The 14,535-nt window shown below is 38.5% G+C and overlaps 1 protein-coding gene and 1 pseudogene across 1 annotated transcript in view; both read right to left on the reverse strand.

The window, feature by feature from the left end:
• Positions 1 to 5,671, reverse strand: part of AFTPH (aftiphilin) — a 110,258-nt gene extending 104,587 nt beyond the window's left edge. Inside the window, exon 1 of the mRNA XM_016428037.2 lies at positions 5,537 to 5,671. The gene's annotated coding sequence lies outside the window, so the exon portion shown is untranslated. The remainder of the gene's footprint in view (positions 1 to 5,536) is intronic.
• A 7,662-nt stretch (positions 5,672 to 13,333) lies between these two features.
• On the reverse strand, positions 13,334 to 13,696 carry LOC130457316 (gamma-aminobutyric acid receptor-associated protein-like 1; annotated as a pseudogene).
• Between the last annotated feature and the right edge of the window lie 839 nt (positions 13,697 to 14,535).

The raw sequence follows: 14,535 nt of genomic DNA on the forward strand, positions 1-14,535 counted from the left end.
CTCATTCAATGAGGACTTTGGCAAAAAGAGGAGGAGGGAAGAGAAGAATAAGGGAAAATGATGCTTTGATTAAAAGTTTAAAAAAAAAATCAAACTCTCTGAGACAGACCACAATTTTGATACTCGAGGTTCTATTTAGTATTTTTTGAGGAAAAATTAATGAATAATTCTATTATTCTAATATTTTTTAAAAGTCAGTTTAACATGGCTTTAGTGATTAAACCAATTCCTTAGCCCTCCCTCCTCCCCTTAGTTTTAAAACTAGCTACAAAAAACAAAAGCCTGCCTCTAGTGACAACCTTTGGGGGGGGGGGGGGATATCAATGCTTTTTGATTCTGAGTGTATTACAACAAGAGTATCTTGTCTGCACGTAGTTAGACCAACAACTGTGTGCGTATAATGCACAATTAAGGAGAAAAAAGATAAACAAGCCACTGTAAAGAGAAGTTTATCTATTAGATATAAGCACTAAGTTAGAAACATCTAACAAATGATATAATCATGAGGAAAAAGACAAATGATATTACTTTCTTCAAAAACACATAACCTCTTTAAGATTTAAGTTTTACCAACTAACAAACATTTACATAACACCCATAGTACAATATAAATTAGATAACATAAAAACAATCTGGCAAAGGAATGGGCATTTATATACTACCTACTGTTGTATGCCAGGAAATATGCTATGCAACACAGATGCTATTATAACCTCTATTTTACAGTTGAGGAAACTGAGGCAAATAGAGGTTAAATGTTTTGCCCAGAGTTAAGCAGCTAGTAAGTGACTTTTATTTGAACTCAGGTCTTTTTGACCCAGAACTCTATGCCTCTGGATTAGAAAAGATTTTCACCAGTATAAGCCATTCTTTGCAAAGGGTAACTACTGAACACCTTTAAAATATGCAAGACTTAGGAATTTCCTCCAATATTATATAAACAATATGAATAGCAGCTTATTTAATAACAGAAAGGTCACCTGTGCAGCCAATGCTATTTTTGCGTAATTTAAAAAAACCCAAACAACCACCACAAAAAAAAAAACAAACAAAAAAAACAATTTTACAAAGGTATCAATGTTTTCATCTGACACTATTTCTCCAAATACAAAAAAAATCAGAGGTGCTTTCTGGTTCTCCAATAAATCTTCTGAATTTATAACACTGCCAGAGTTTATAAAAGGCCTTAATTTTCAGAAATAAAAGCCATCAAGTACTATTACTGCTATAGTTATCATAACTGAATTTCATCAGCTACAGTAGTTGGAAAGTCTTTATTATGTATTCAGCTCTGGGGAAGGAACATGTTTCCAAAGAAATTAAATATGCATTGTGTAAGATGATCTACACATACATAAAAGAGTAAGCATTTAACCCATTTGGCCTAACTTATCTCTCAGTTTCACTTTTGTAAATGGTTTTTCCAAATAACCTGAATGTTTCTCACAAATGCCTATAAAGATACCTCAAAATAATGGTGAAAAGTTTTATTAACCTCAGGATTATATTAATTTATCTGTTTCAAGTAAAAATAAGATGTCCAAGATATCTACTTTTTTTATTAGACAAATTCATCACATGCAATTAATATAGCATATATCAACCTTCAGCTATATTTGATAAAGATAAAAAACCAAGATAAGGTTGGCCAAAAAGTGAAATTCTTTGTTCAAATGTTCAGTTCAGTTGACTGTGTAAAACATTTTAGCTATAAGAAGAGCTGTTATTATTCCTTTTCATTATCATAGAGCTTACTAGTTTAGGGAAAGAGAACTGTGTCAAAAACAGAAAGGAAAAAAATTCAGGTTGGATACTAATTTAAGTACAGAATGCAGTAATATGCCAAATGATTGATTATACAAGCTATGCCCACATTATCAGCAAAATAAGATATATTTTTGTTTAAAATTACTATATAGAATTTTAGAATTTACTTATTTTCTAAAAAAGTAAAGGATTATACTCTTTGCCTACAGCATCCCTATCTCAAAAATTGTATCTTTTGTAATTCTTATAATTATGTCTGAGCAAACATTAAGCAAGAACCTTCTTAAGAAACAGAGATAATTCACTCCTCTAATCCAGAAACACTATTTTGAAAATCACTTCTTTATACTTCAAGTGGTTAATTTTAGAGTATCATAAAAAAAAAATAAAGCTGTTTTGATTGTTCAATTTCAATCTAGAGCTGCCATTTAAAAAATGGCCCAAACTTTGAAATCTATTGTTTTAAAGTATATTTTTAAAAATTCTAATGAAAATAATATAGTAGATATTTGCTTATGACAAATTGCTTATGACAAAGTATTTAAGTTACTATAATCTCCTGGCAATTGCCTTTTCTTTTTCATTACCACTCTCCCTGCTGGAAGTTACTGCATTTTCAAAGGACCAGAATGGAGATAGGGGTTGGAGCTGTGATTTCACTGCTACAGGAAAACTCTCAGGTGATGAAAACTCTAAGGGCAACTTAGAAAGTCACTGAGGGCACTGATTGGGTGAATTTATTTGCACAGGGTCACACATGCAGCATGTCAGAGGCAGGTTATGGAGGTTGCGGGGATGGTTCTCTTGCACTATACCATTCTACCTCTCTTAAAAAGACAGCTTTACAAACAGAGGTTGTATTCAATTTATAAACTGGTTATTCCCAAAAAGTTAATTTGCAAATCCGTTGTTGACAATTTGGATAAAAGCAGGAAAATTGGCTTAGCCTAGGACAGGAGAAAATAAAGAGAACTTGGAGGTGAGAAGGGAAGCAACTAAGATGCTGCTTGGGGAGAAGGAGATGACAAAAGGAAGGACTAACTGGAACAGAGGCCTGGGGAGAAAGATGCAGGTGAGTGAGGGCTCTGAAATGAACAGCACTAATAGGAAAGCAACTGGAGGAAGAACAAGTGAGAGGGGAATAGTGTTGAGTACAGAGGATGGATATGAATTTGGTTGAGGAAAGCAGAAGCAGGGGGAAACTACTTTGATTGAGGGTATTGTGGAAAGAATACTGGTTTTGGATTCAAAAAAGCATTTATGTAATTCTTTTAGGTTTGCAAAACACTTTACATATAGTAGCTCATTTTATCTTCGTATCAGCACTGGGATGGAGATGCTATTAGGATCCCAATTTTACAGATGAAGAAACTATGGGAAATTAAGTTACATAACTTGTCCAGGGTCACTCAGCTAGTAAATGTGTGAGGTCTGATTTGTACCAACTAGCTGCCTGCCTCCTGTTAAAAGCCTAGAGCTGTCTTTTACTAAATGTTGTGACTTTGAACATATAATTTGCCTTTTGTGAGCCTCAGTTTTCTCATCTGTAAAGTGACAGGCTGAGCTAAATAACCTATTCTACTTCAGGTCTTGTTAAAATTCTAATTTCAAGTTACAAAGTCATTCATTTATACGTTTTAATGTGAAATATCAGGTATCTACCTCAAACTTTCAAACTAAGCAATTCTTTTAGTCATTTAAGAATTCGTGGTAACTGCTCTTTTCTTTGTACAAAATGATGTCTAATTACATAACAATTGTGAAGCCTTTGTGAAGCTTTTTTGGGTTTAGGAAGGGAGATATTAACCAACAACCAAATATTATATAACTAATTACATCATAAATCAAATACATGGAATGGGTATGACATTTTAGGGTACATATAGAATACTGATAAATTCTTTACATGATTAAGAACAAGTATGTTTTTGCAAAGTTCTGCCTGGAAATTTTTACAATGGGGAGGATTATAACCCTTTTTGCATTGGCCTACTTAATAAGAAAATGTGAAATACAAAAATAACAGATGAATAATTTACTAACAGTAAACATAACTGAATAATAAAGTTTTCAACTGTGATAATTTGTAATAGTTAAAAAAATACACAACCCTTCCCTTTTCTCTTAGAATCAATACTGTGTATTGGTTCCAAGGCAAAAGAGCAGTAAGGATGAGGCAATAGAGGCTATTTGACTTGCCCAGGGTCATACTGCCAGTATAAAAGAAGTTTTTTAAAGACCTAAACATTTGGTACATTCTATGATCAGAATTTTTTTTAAGTTCTTGATGAGAGGCAGAACACTTTATATGGAGCTAGTAGCCAATCCGTTTTCCTGGGGTAGGCTTTAGTCATTATACAAAGAATGCATTTGGTACTGATTGCTTAATATTTTTTCCTGAATCAGTTTAACTATAAACTAAATGAATTCAAATCTTAAAAATTAAAAAAAAATCTATGATAATATAAACCTAGTTTACAATAATTCCTACATGAAAGAAAATAAAACTTCAGATTCAGGAAGTTAAGTTCCAAATTGTTCATTTTAACAAATATCATTGATCTGATCCTGCAAAATACAATCTAATTATTGATAGTTTCTGCCTCTACATCAGCAAAACTAAATAACCACTTTATAATCATTTAAATAATTGTACAAGTCAGGAAATCAAACAATGCAACACTAAAATAGACATCAACTGTACTTATATGATCAAAAACTGAGCTAAAAGAAAAAACAAACTTGCTTTCGAAACTCATCTTCCATGGAGTCTACTGAAAATATCTGACCTCCAATAGTTTTTAATTTTTAGAAAACATACTCATGGTACTCCATGTAAAAAATGATTAAATTTAACACACATGCACTTCTAAAAATTTGAAATACAGATTTGTAATGCCTGGGCACCTTATCTCCATATTAATTCAAAAGTACTTTCTGCAGTTTATACACAGTCCAATATTTCTGTGGACCAAATGTTAAACATTCAGGAAAATGATGTTTTACTTACTATAGTTAAATGTTGATGAGATATGCCAAGAACATTTCAGCAAAAATTAAATTGAAATCGTCTACAGCTACTGGCAAAAATTATAGATTTGAATTCAGAGATCCTGGGTTCAAATTTCAGCTGTCACTTACTTGGATAAGTCAGTTTTGGGGTTTATTTCCTCATTTGTAAAATAAGGAGGTTGGACTAAACTGCTATGAAGTTCCTTCCAATTCTAAATCTATGATTTCTACGACAAAAGACAGTATTTTAAGTTAGCAAAGTATGCAAAATGTTGACACACATTCTACTAGCCAAGTCAGCACTTCAATGTCATCAAGAAAGGTTATATTCATGTTTAAAAGGGCAATTTCAAGACTACAATTAAGTTTTATTTTCAAAGGTAAACCCTATCCTTTAAAAAAAGATTCAAAAGTTGAGAAAGCTGGATGGCAGAGAGGATAAGTTTATACCTTTGGTAAAGTTCAAAAGCTTAATTCGACTTGACTTCCCCATAAGAGGGAACAAACAAAACAAAACAAAAAATGCAAGCCAACTTGAACGCCGCTTCCGTTTGCAAAACATCCAGTGAAACAGGGCGAGTTATATATTCCTTTTTTTTCTCGGTCCAAATTGGAGGCTCAACGAGAACAAACAAGCGCGATCAAAACCACAAGCCAGACGTTCTCTTCAGTCCTAACATGGGGGTACTCCACCAGAATTTAGGACCACCCTCCGAGGCATTTAAACCAATCCCTTATTCAAGCGAGGTCATCCTACCTCCCAGCCTAGTGAGGTCCGCCGGACCTCGATAAATTAAGCGTCATCGGAGGCACAAGAGATTACTTTGAGGGTGGCAGGCAGAAGAGGAAGCGGAGAAGGGCAGGTGGCTGGGCCGGCCCCCGGGAAGCGGCCTCGAGCGAGGGGAACGTGTTTACACCTGTCACGAGGAAAGGGCAAAGGGTGGGAGAGAGAAAGCAAAGCCCCAAACTTCACAACTGTGTGTTTGCTTTTTTTTTTTTCTTTCCAGGGAACAGAGGAGAAAGAAATCAAGACAGGTAGAAGGATCGGGACCAGGAGAGGGGCGAGGAATCTAATCAGGTGAGAACGGGGCCCACCCCGGGAGGGGGAGAAGCTACCCCTAGCTGGGGCCAGGGACCCGGGGGAGGCGGAGTGTCAGGGCGGCGGCCGGAGTCCCGCAGCAGGGTGCAGGGAGGGAAGTGGCCCCGGAGGACCGACTCACTCGCAGGCCCGCAGTCTTTTCCTTCCCCGCACCCCTCAGGCAGGAGCCCCTTGCCGCCGCCACAACCGTGGCCGCTGCCTCTCGTCACCCCCACCCCCGGTCAGTCGTGGGGCGGCCGCGGAGGCGGCGCAGCGGGAGCTCCTGGCACCACAGCAGCCCAGTCCTCGGAGGGGAGGAGACCCCGGCGCAGCTGCCGCTTCTTACCTGGCTCTTCCAGGGCGGCCGCGATGGGCATGGCTCGGGGCCCGAGGAGGAACTGGCTCCTCCGGGGCGGAGCGGAGTGGGCGAGTGGGGAGGGCAAGCTTCCCGCCGCCCTCTCAACGGAGCGGCGCCATTGACACCCACCGGGACTTTCAGTGCTGCCGCGGTACCGCCATCCCGCTACCCTCCGCCCGCCGCCGCCACTGCCACCGCCGCCTCCGCCTCCTCCTCCTCCACGGAGATTCCCCCCGCCCACTTCACACATTCTCCCATCATGCAGCGGGGGAACCGCCGTCGCGGCCACGTCATTTCCGGGCGCAAGGTGGCTGGGTCTGGTCCGGGCGGGCGATGTGAGGAGGGACCCCTGGAGGGGAACCGGTGTCACAGATGCTCTCGTCGAGTGCGGAGCCTTGCCCGCCATTTTGGGTGCGGGCAAAATTGCCCTTTTCTTGGTGTGGGGCGAGCCACTGAGGTAAGTGGAGAAAAGGTCTTCTTCCCTCCTTCGTCCCTGCCCCAGTAGTGTCCGAGGCCGACGAACGGTTCGGACGGTTAATTGCAAGTAACGGCCAAAGCAGCCTCGATACTGAGCCTCCTCTCCTCGACCGTCGCTGTCTCCGGGTAACACTGATTGGAAAGGGGCCATAATCTTGTTCGGCCAACACTCTGGAGGACCTCAGAGATCTCTATTTCTCAGGAGTTTCCTCCTACCTTTCTTCCCTCTTGATCCTGAGGCTAACCCTAGTCCCCTCCCCCACTCTTCCGCTGGGCTTCCCAATCTCCACCCCGTTCACCTGCGGCTCTTCCAAAGGTGGTAAACCCGATTTAGGAAGTCCCGGGGTTTTAACGGCCAAAGGGGAAGTCTGTTATTGCCAGTTTACCCAAATGCCATAGGAGGGGTAATAGGGGTTGGAGAGGCATAGTTTTAAAATTTAAGGACAGCGTGGAGTTGATGCTTTTGTGGGTCTGGGTGAATAATCAAGGCAGCGACTTCACTCAGAGATATAAATTGCGTGAATTATTGACGGAAACGTTAGTGAGGAGGGAAAACGACTCAATTGAAAGGGGGATAAGCGGGTTGTATTCTTTATTTAAAACTATTTTTCTAATAGAAGGATCATAAAATACTGCTGCACTCTCAACGCCTATCTTTTCTTCAGAGTACCCAGTTCCTTCAACAGAATTAATTACCTGGATATATACATGGATTATTGTAATCATGAAAAATAAGCCTTCTTGTCTTAATGAAATGTGATTTAAAATCACATTTAGTTGTGCTCATTACAGTGTGTGATCCATCTGTTTCAACGAGTGTAAATTAATCTGAATAATTTAAGATATTTTCAAAATTTCAAAGTAGAGCACTTACACAGAAGAGGCAACAAGAAAAAATACCACTGCATTACCTAAGGCTGTCCTTTGGTGTGAGAGAAAAGCACAATACTAGCGCATAATGATTTATCCCCTCGTCTTCAATCTAGTCACATTGACTTAGAAAGGTAAAAAAGAATATTTGTCCCTGGCAACCTAGGCCTTGTAAGACAGAGATTGCATCACTATAAATTGATGGACAAACAGATTTATTTTCCTGTTATCAGAATAGTGACAAAAATTATTATACAGTATCTAATTTATTCCTATTGTATTTTGCCCCCTGCTGGTTCAGCCAGTATATATTCTTGCATATAACATTTTACTACAGACTGAAAGGAAATTTGAAAGATTAGGGGAGAAACAAAGTAGATTGCACAAAAGGTAGTATGTGCATTAATTTAGAAGTTGTACTAAATGGTAATGTTCTGGATAGAACATATGTAAAAGAAATATTAATGTGAATTAAAGTATCATCTAATTATCCTCTTTCATCAGAAGAGGTTGCCATCCAGAGAAAGGAATAAGATAGATCATGAATTCAGATCATCTAAAGTTTAATTTTGGGGAAAATTTTGTTCTTGACCTCACCTAGCATTATATTTATGATTACAAAATGAAAAATGTTTTAAAGTATATGATTCTAAAGAACTGGAGGAATTCCATGTGAACTGGAACAACCTCCAGGAATTGATGCAGAACAAAAGGAGCAGAACCAGGAGAACATTGAAAACAGACTGCTTAATCGACTTCTTTACTAGCAGCAATGCAATGATCCAGGACAATTCTGAGGGACTTATGAGAAAGAATGCTATTCACACCCAGAGAAAAAACTGTGTGAGTAGAAATGCAGAAGAAAAACATATGATCATTCATGTGGTTCGATGGGGTTATGATTGGGGATGTAGACTCTAAATGATCATTCTATTGCAAATATTAATAATATGGAAATAGACTTCAAACAACCCAGTGGAATTGCTTGTTGGCTATGGGAGGAGGGAGGGAGGGAAAGAACATGAATCATGTAACCATGGAAAAATATAAATAAATTAAAAATAAAAACAAACAAAAGTATATGATTCTTTTGTTCTAACCATTGGAATTTCTGAACTCCTCTTTTCAGGAATCCTCTTTATGTAAGATTCAGAAGCTGCTAAGGGTAATGGAATCAGGACTCTGATGGTCAGGTTCTGCCTCTGACAGATAGACCCTGGTTGTGTGACTCTAGTAAGGGGCTTAACCTCTTAGTATCCCTAGGCATCTCCTTAAGATCATAAATTACACAATGGTTGCCACTCTTCAACCATGAAAGAAATTTTCTGACCATGTAATCAGAAGTCCAAACCTCCTCTCCCATAATAGTTAAAGAAATTTCTAACTGAATATGAAAGTCAAGTAGATATGTAGTTAGCTAACATGTGTAAGCAAGTAGCATTTAGAAATATTAATGGTGATATATTTAATCAAGAAGGCGTTTATCCTTTTAAAAATGTTCATCTAAAGCAAGAGTCTTTTTACTCCTTTTTTCTGTCATAGTGTCAACTTTAAAATCTCTCAGACTTGTGAATGTTAAAAATTTCCCCATCTGGGAATTCTTAATTGGAACAAATTCCCTACCCAGAAACATTCCCCATTTTGATGTGAGAACTCCAGGATCAGAAAGGGGAGGACCTCTACTCCACCCATACTTAAGACTGCTTTAGGGGAGAAAACTCATTGCTAAACAAAGAAAGTACTTGGATCCATGCTTATGGTGGGCCAGGCCTGTTTTTAGAATTGATACAATGGGATGCTAGGTACCTAAAAGGGTCCGGCAAGTTTTCTCTTGATGAGATTAGTTGACTCAGCTGTGTTTTCTCTCCTTCAGACTTACTGAGGAGATTGGTCGACTTAGCAGGAATTTAGATGGGCAGTCCTTTGGAAAGCGTCTACAGTGATTGGTAGATGTAGGGACTTAGGGGAGGTGACATGGGAGAAAAACCCCTATATAAGAAAAAGCAGAATCTCTTGATAGATATATGTCCTTTTGGAGAAAGCCTTTTGGATGATCTCTGATGAGGACCGCTTGGGAAGAATCTCTTGAGAGAGGCCTTTTGGAACAGTCTCTTGCTGGAAGGCTCTCTGGTGAAGTCAGCTTAGAAGGAGCTGGCCTGATGTCACTAGAATCCTTGTTTAGTCAGACCTTGTGGTGAGTGTTAAAAAAACTGACTGATTTCTCTTTTAAGACTCAGGTCTAGGCCATATTGGCTTGAGGCCCTTCATACTTATTCCTTTCTTACTCTCTCTCTCTTTCTTTGAGTACTCATTGTATTGTTAATTAAAATCTCTATAAAATCCAATTGACTTGGGTATTTGAATAATTGGGAATATTTCCCTAGCGACCACCTTATATTTGATTTTAAAACCCAAGACACTGTAGTGAAACATATTTCTGCGGTCAAATTTACTCACCCTCTCTTATATCTATCACAATTTATATCTTCCACTATTTTAATCACTACAGTTTAAGACCTAAATCATTTTAAATCTCACAATAGTCACCTTTGGCAGTCTGTTGAAGACTATAAGGCCCTTCTCTAACATTTTAAAATGCTTAAACTTACAATAGTGACTAATTATATTGAAATATAAGTACCAAAATTTAATATTAAAAAAATTTCATAGATTCATATTAGAAACTGCTCCTGTAAAAGAAAGTTTCAATGATCTGAAATTTTTGCTAAATGGTTAAAATATATTCATGATTTGGGGAATGGCTAAACAAAATTGTGTCATGAATAGAATGTTATTGTGCCATAAGAAATAGCATATATGAAGAATGAAAAAAATATTGTATGATATGTGAAGTGGTAACAAAATAGAATCAGAATAACATACATATACTAACTACAAATATATTTTTAAAAGATTAAAATCTGAAAAATCTTAAGTTCCAAATTCAATATAAGTTAATACATTTTATATACTGTTAAAGTTAATACAATTTAATATACTGGAAAAAAATAAACTTACATAAATCAAATAGTAAAATTTAAGTTCCTATGGTGTGCCAGATATTGCATTAGAACTGGAGAGCCAAAACAAACAAAAAAAGACAATGCGTGCCCTGAAGAAGCTTACCTACATCTAATGGAGGAAAAAAACATGCAAATATATACAAAGCAAGCTCTATACAAAATAAATAGGAAATAATTCACAGAGAGAATACACTATAAGAGAGGTTGGGGAAGGCTTCCTTTAAAAGATTATAGTAATAAATTGATTGCATTTTAATAGAAATATAAAATCTTAGCAATGGAAGAAACTCTACAAAAAGTTTCTTATATTTACAAAAGAAATAAGTGGTTAATGTCATGCAGTGAATTAGACTTAGTCATGAGTCCTTTAAACTTTTTTTAATGTATAACTTAAAATAAATTATCCTTATAGTGTTTTTAATAAAAATAATATTCTAATTCATAATGTAATTTTCTTTGTACAAGACAATCCTATTTAAGAAGCAGTTCTTAAAACTGACTAGTGAAGGGGGCAACTGTAAGTGGCTTAGTGGATTGAGAGTCAGGTCTAGAGACAGGAGATCCTAGGTTCAAATCTGGCCTCAGACCCTTCCTAGCAGTGCAATGCTGAGTAAGTCACTTAACCCTCATTGCCTAGCCCTTACCACCTTATTGATTCTAAGAAGGAAGGTAAGGGTTTTTTAAAAAATTACTAGTGAAGGTTTTGCAAGTTCAGTTTGCTTAATAATAGTCTTGTATTCATATAGCTATTCTACTTCTCCCAAGTGATTTTATGTATATTATATTGCTTGATCATACTGCCCTAGTAAGGCAAATATTTTTCCTATTTAACTGTGGTTACAGGGAACAGAGAATCAGATCTAGTTTCAAATCCTGACTTCTAATATTTACTACCTATGTGACCTTAAGCAAATCATTTAAGTATTCTCAGCCACAAGTTTCAGTAAGAAACCTAGCTCATAAGGTTGTTGTGAGAAAACAACTGAACAACTTTTTTTTTTAATTAAGAGAAAGGAATTTGTTAGACACCTAATATGGACTGTGCTAATATTATTACTTTGCAAATATTATAATTTGATTCTCCCAATAATCATGTGAATAAGGTAGGTGCTATCATGATCCCCATTTTATAATTGAGAAAACTGAGGCAGACAAAGGTCTTGGCCAGGGTCATAAAGCTAGAAGGTCTGTGAACTTAGATTGGAATAAAGTTCTACCTGATTCCAAATTTGGTATTCTATCTACTGAACCACCTGGTTTCCTAGAAATAAAAGAACCCCTCAACCTCAACAGAGTCAATAGACATTTATTAAGGATCTGAAGTGTTTCAATTATTTCCAGTGTTCATTGTGTTTAAATACTAGGGATATAAACAGTGGTATATGATAGTCTCTGACTTCAAAGAGCTTATAATCTAATTTTTTTTAAGTGTGCAATTTTATTTCCTTGCCCTGAAAGCAAGAACTTCATTTACACAGGAACCTGCAGCTAGTACAACAACTGACAGAGAGGTGTCTCCCCATCACAGGGGACCAGGTTTCCAGCAAAACAAAGATGGAACTAAAATGGCTGAACTCAATACCTCTTTCCTTTCCCCCTACCCCCCAAAAGAGAAAACAGTCATCAAGAGACAAAATAATAAATCAGGACGCAGACCTTTCTAACTAGCAGCTTTGATGAGTGAATACAGAACAAGGGAGTTGAACTTACCAACCATTTTTGTGTGCATAGGAGCAAGAATGCTAGGAGGGAGCTTAGCCACCCCCCCACCCCAGTTTCCCCCATATCCTGAATGGTGCGTTTTGGAATGATTGGGAAGGTTCCTACTTCAGAGGTGGGAATGTTTGAAGATTATGTAAGTCCAGGGCAGACAGGGCTTCTTGTTCTATATTAAAAGGTTCCCAGAGAGAGGCTGGGACAAAGATTCTCCATAAATTAAATTTTAGTGATATATCCTGCCTACCTTCCTTCCTTCCTTCCCAAAGTGCACAGAACCCAGAGCCACTTTCTGTTAGTTATTTTACCATTGTTGGGACATTTCATAAAACAGTAAGTTAATAAGCAAGTAAGTTAACAGGAAGTTAATCAGGATGGTGAAGAAAAGAGGAGTTATATTTTAGGGTCCTAATGTCAAACAAGTGTCCCCTCTTTGGTCCCAAGACCTGCTTGTCAATTTAGAAGGACAAGTGAGACAGAGATGCAAGCTCCTGGCCCAATACCTACATAGAAGACATAAAGGAGTGAACATTCATTCCCCCTTTATCCTCTAAACTTCGTCTTCTTTTTTTTTTTAAACTGTCTTTTAAGTGAAAATTTTAAGGGAGACAGAGGCCCAATAAAGCTAGGCAATAGTGGTTATAGCTCTAGGGTCATATTCCCCTCTGAGAATGATAGTAGGGATACTGGGGGAGGATAAAGCCCGAAGTAGAACTATGGAAGAGATGTTGCCAAGGAGATGATAAAAACAAGTTTGGTCAAATACTGGAGTAGTCATAGAGCATTTTCTTCTGCCTGTCCCACCCATACCCCTTCTTCCAATGTACGAACTGGGTTTCCCACCCCCAGAGTAAGAAAACTGGGAAGTCCTCCCTGGACAGAGACTATCTGGAAACCTATCAAATTCCTGACCCGTACAGCACAACAAAGGCTAATTTGCAGGGTGGGAGGAGGGCAGGAAGGATGGATGCCATCCCTATTTCCCAATCACACATGTCGAAAAATTCCCCCAGCCAATCCAGCGGCTCTGGTCTACAATGCCTTCTTCCCATAGACGCTTTCATCACTGTAGGCCACATAGAGAAAATAAGTCTTCCTCATGGTTGTCCTCATAAAGCTGGGTTCATGGTGGCACTAGTAGGGATAGTGTTGTTGACGAAGAAGAATAGGGAGTCTTCTGGTCTAAGGTGGATCTGTTTCTGAATTAAGAATTAGAACTGACCAACTGTAAGGTCAGAGAGGACCAGGTACTTCCTTTTGACCAGGTCAGGAACTCTGGCTTTAGGTGCCTTCTCCACAATTACAGGGACTCTTTTCTGGGTATTTCTTCCAAATCTTCTCCCCTTCTTTTTTCCGGAACTCAAAAGAATGATCTTCCTTGTATTGGAATTTCATGATGCTCTGCAGCATCTCCGGTCTCTTGTCTCCCCTGCTGGGAGTCTGGCAGCAGCAGAGAGGGTTGATTCTTTGAGTCTGGCTGCCTCCTGGTTAGAGCTAGTTAAGAGCCCAGGCCTTGCCAACCAGCACTGCAATGCCTGCTCTGCCCCACACAGAACTCGAGCTTATAATCTAATGAAGAAACAGAAAAAAAGTTGAAAAGGAGGTAGGGGAAAGAAGTTACCTGGCTAGGGAGCTGGGGAGGAGGACATAATGAAATCATGCAGCTGGGGTAGAAAATGATCCGAAGAGGTATGAGTTAATGAATTGATTTCATCTCACAGAGTGGTAAGTTTCTGGAAATGATGAAAGGAAAGCAGCTGAGTGAGGAATAGACTTATGCCCTAGATCCATATCTGTTCCAATCTCCTCTGGAGGCATATTGAGCATTTTCTCTTTTTTCCCTCTTCCTGTAATTGTTGGATGCAGTTTATTTACCAAAATAGAGGGGGTTGATTAAAGTAGAGAAATGTGAAAGAGGTTAGAGAAAATACCTATACTAGTCCTCAGCTAGGAGAGCCAGTAGTGTGTAATTATGTGGCCTCCTCCAGAATGGAAGCTGATTTCTGGAAACTAGGAAAGGAGTCAGCCTTTTCACTCATCCAACCAAGTAGTCCAGGAGTCAGTCTAACTTGAAGTCGGGATCCACGCAGCAGTCTCCAATGAGGTTTCCTCAAAGAGTTTCTCCAGGAGACACTCTCCATAAGACTCAACTTCTCCAGACTGCCAGCCCAAGGATTTTGTGGCTTTTATGGTGGTTTCTTATCCCTGCCCCTCTTCACAGGGGCCAATCACAG

Source organism: Monodelphis domestica, chromosome 1 (assembly GCF_027887165.1).
Source record: "Monodelphis domestica isolate mMonDom1 chromosome 1, mMonDom1.pri, whole genome shotgun sequence".
In the NCBI taxonomy this organism is placed as follows: Eukaryota; Metazoa; Chordata; class Mammalia; order Didelphimorphia; family Didelphidae; genus Monodelphis; species Monodelphis domestica.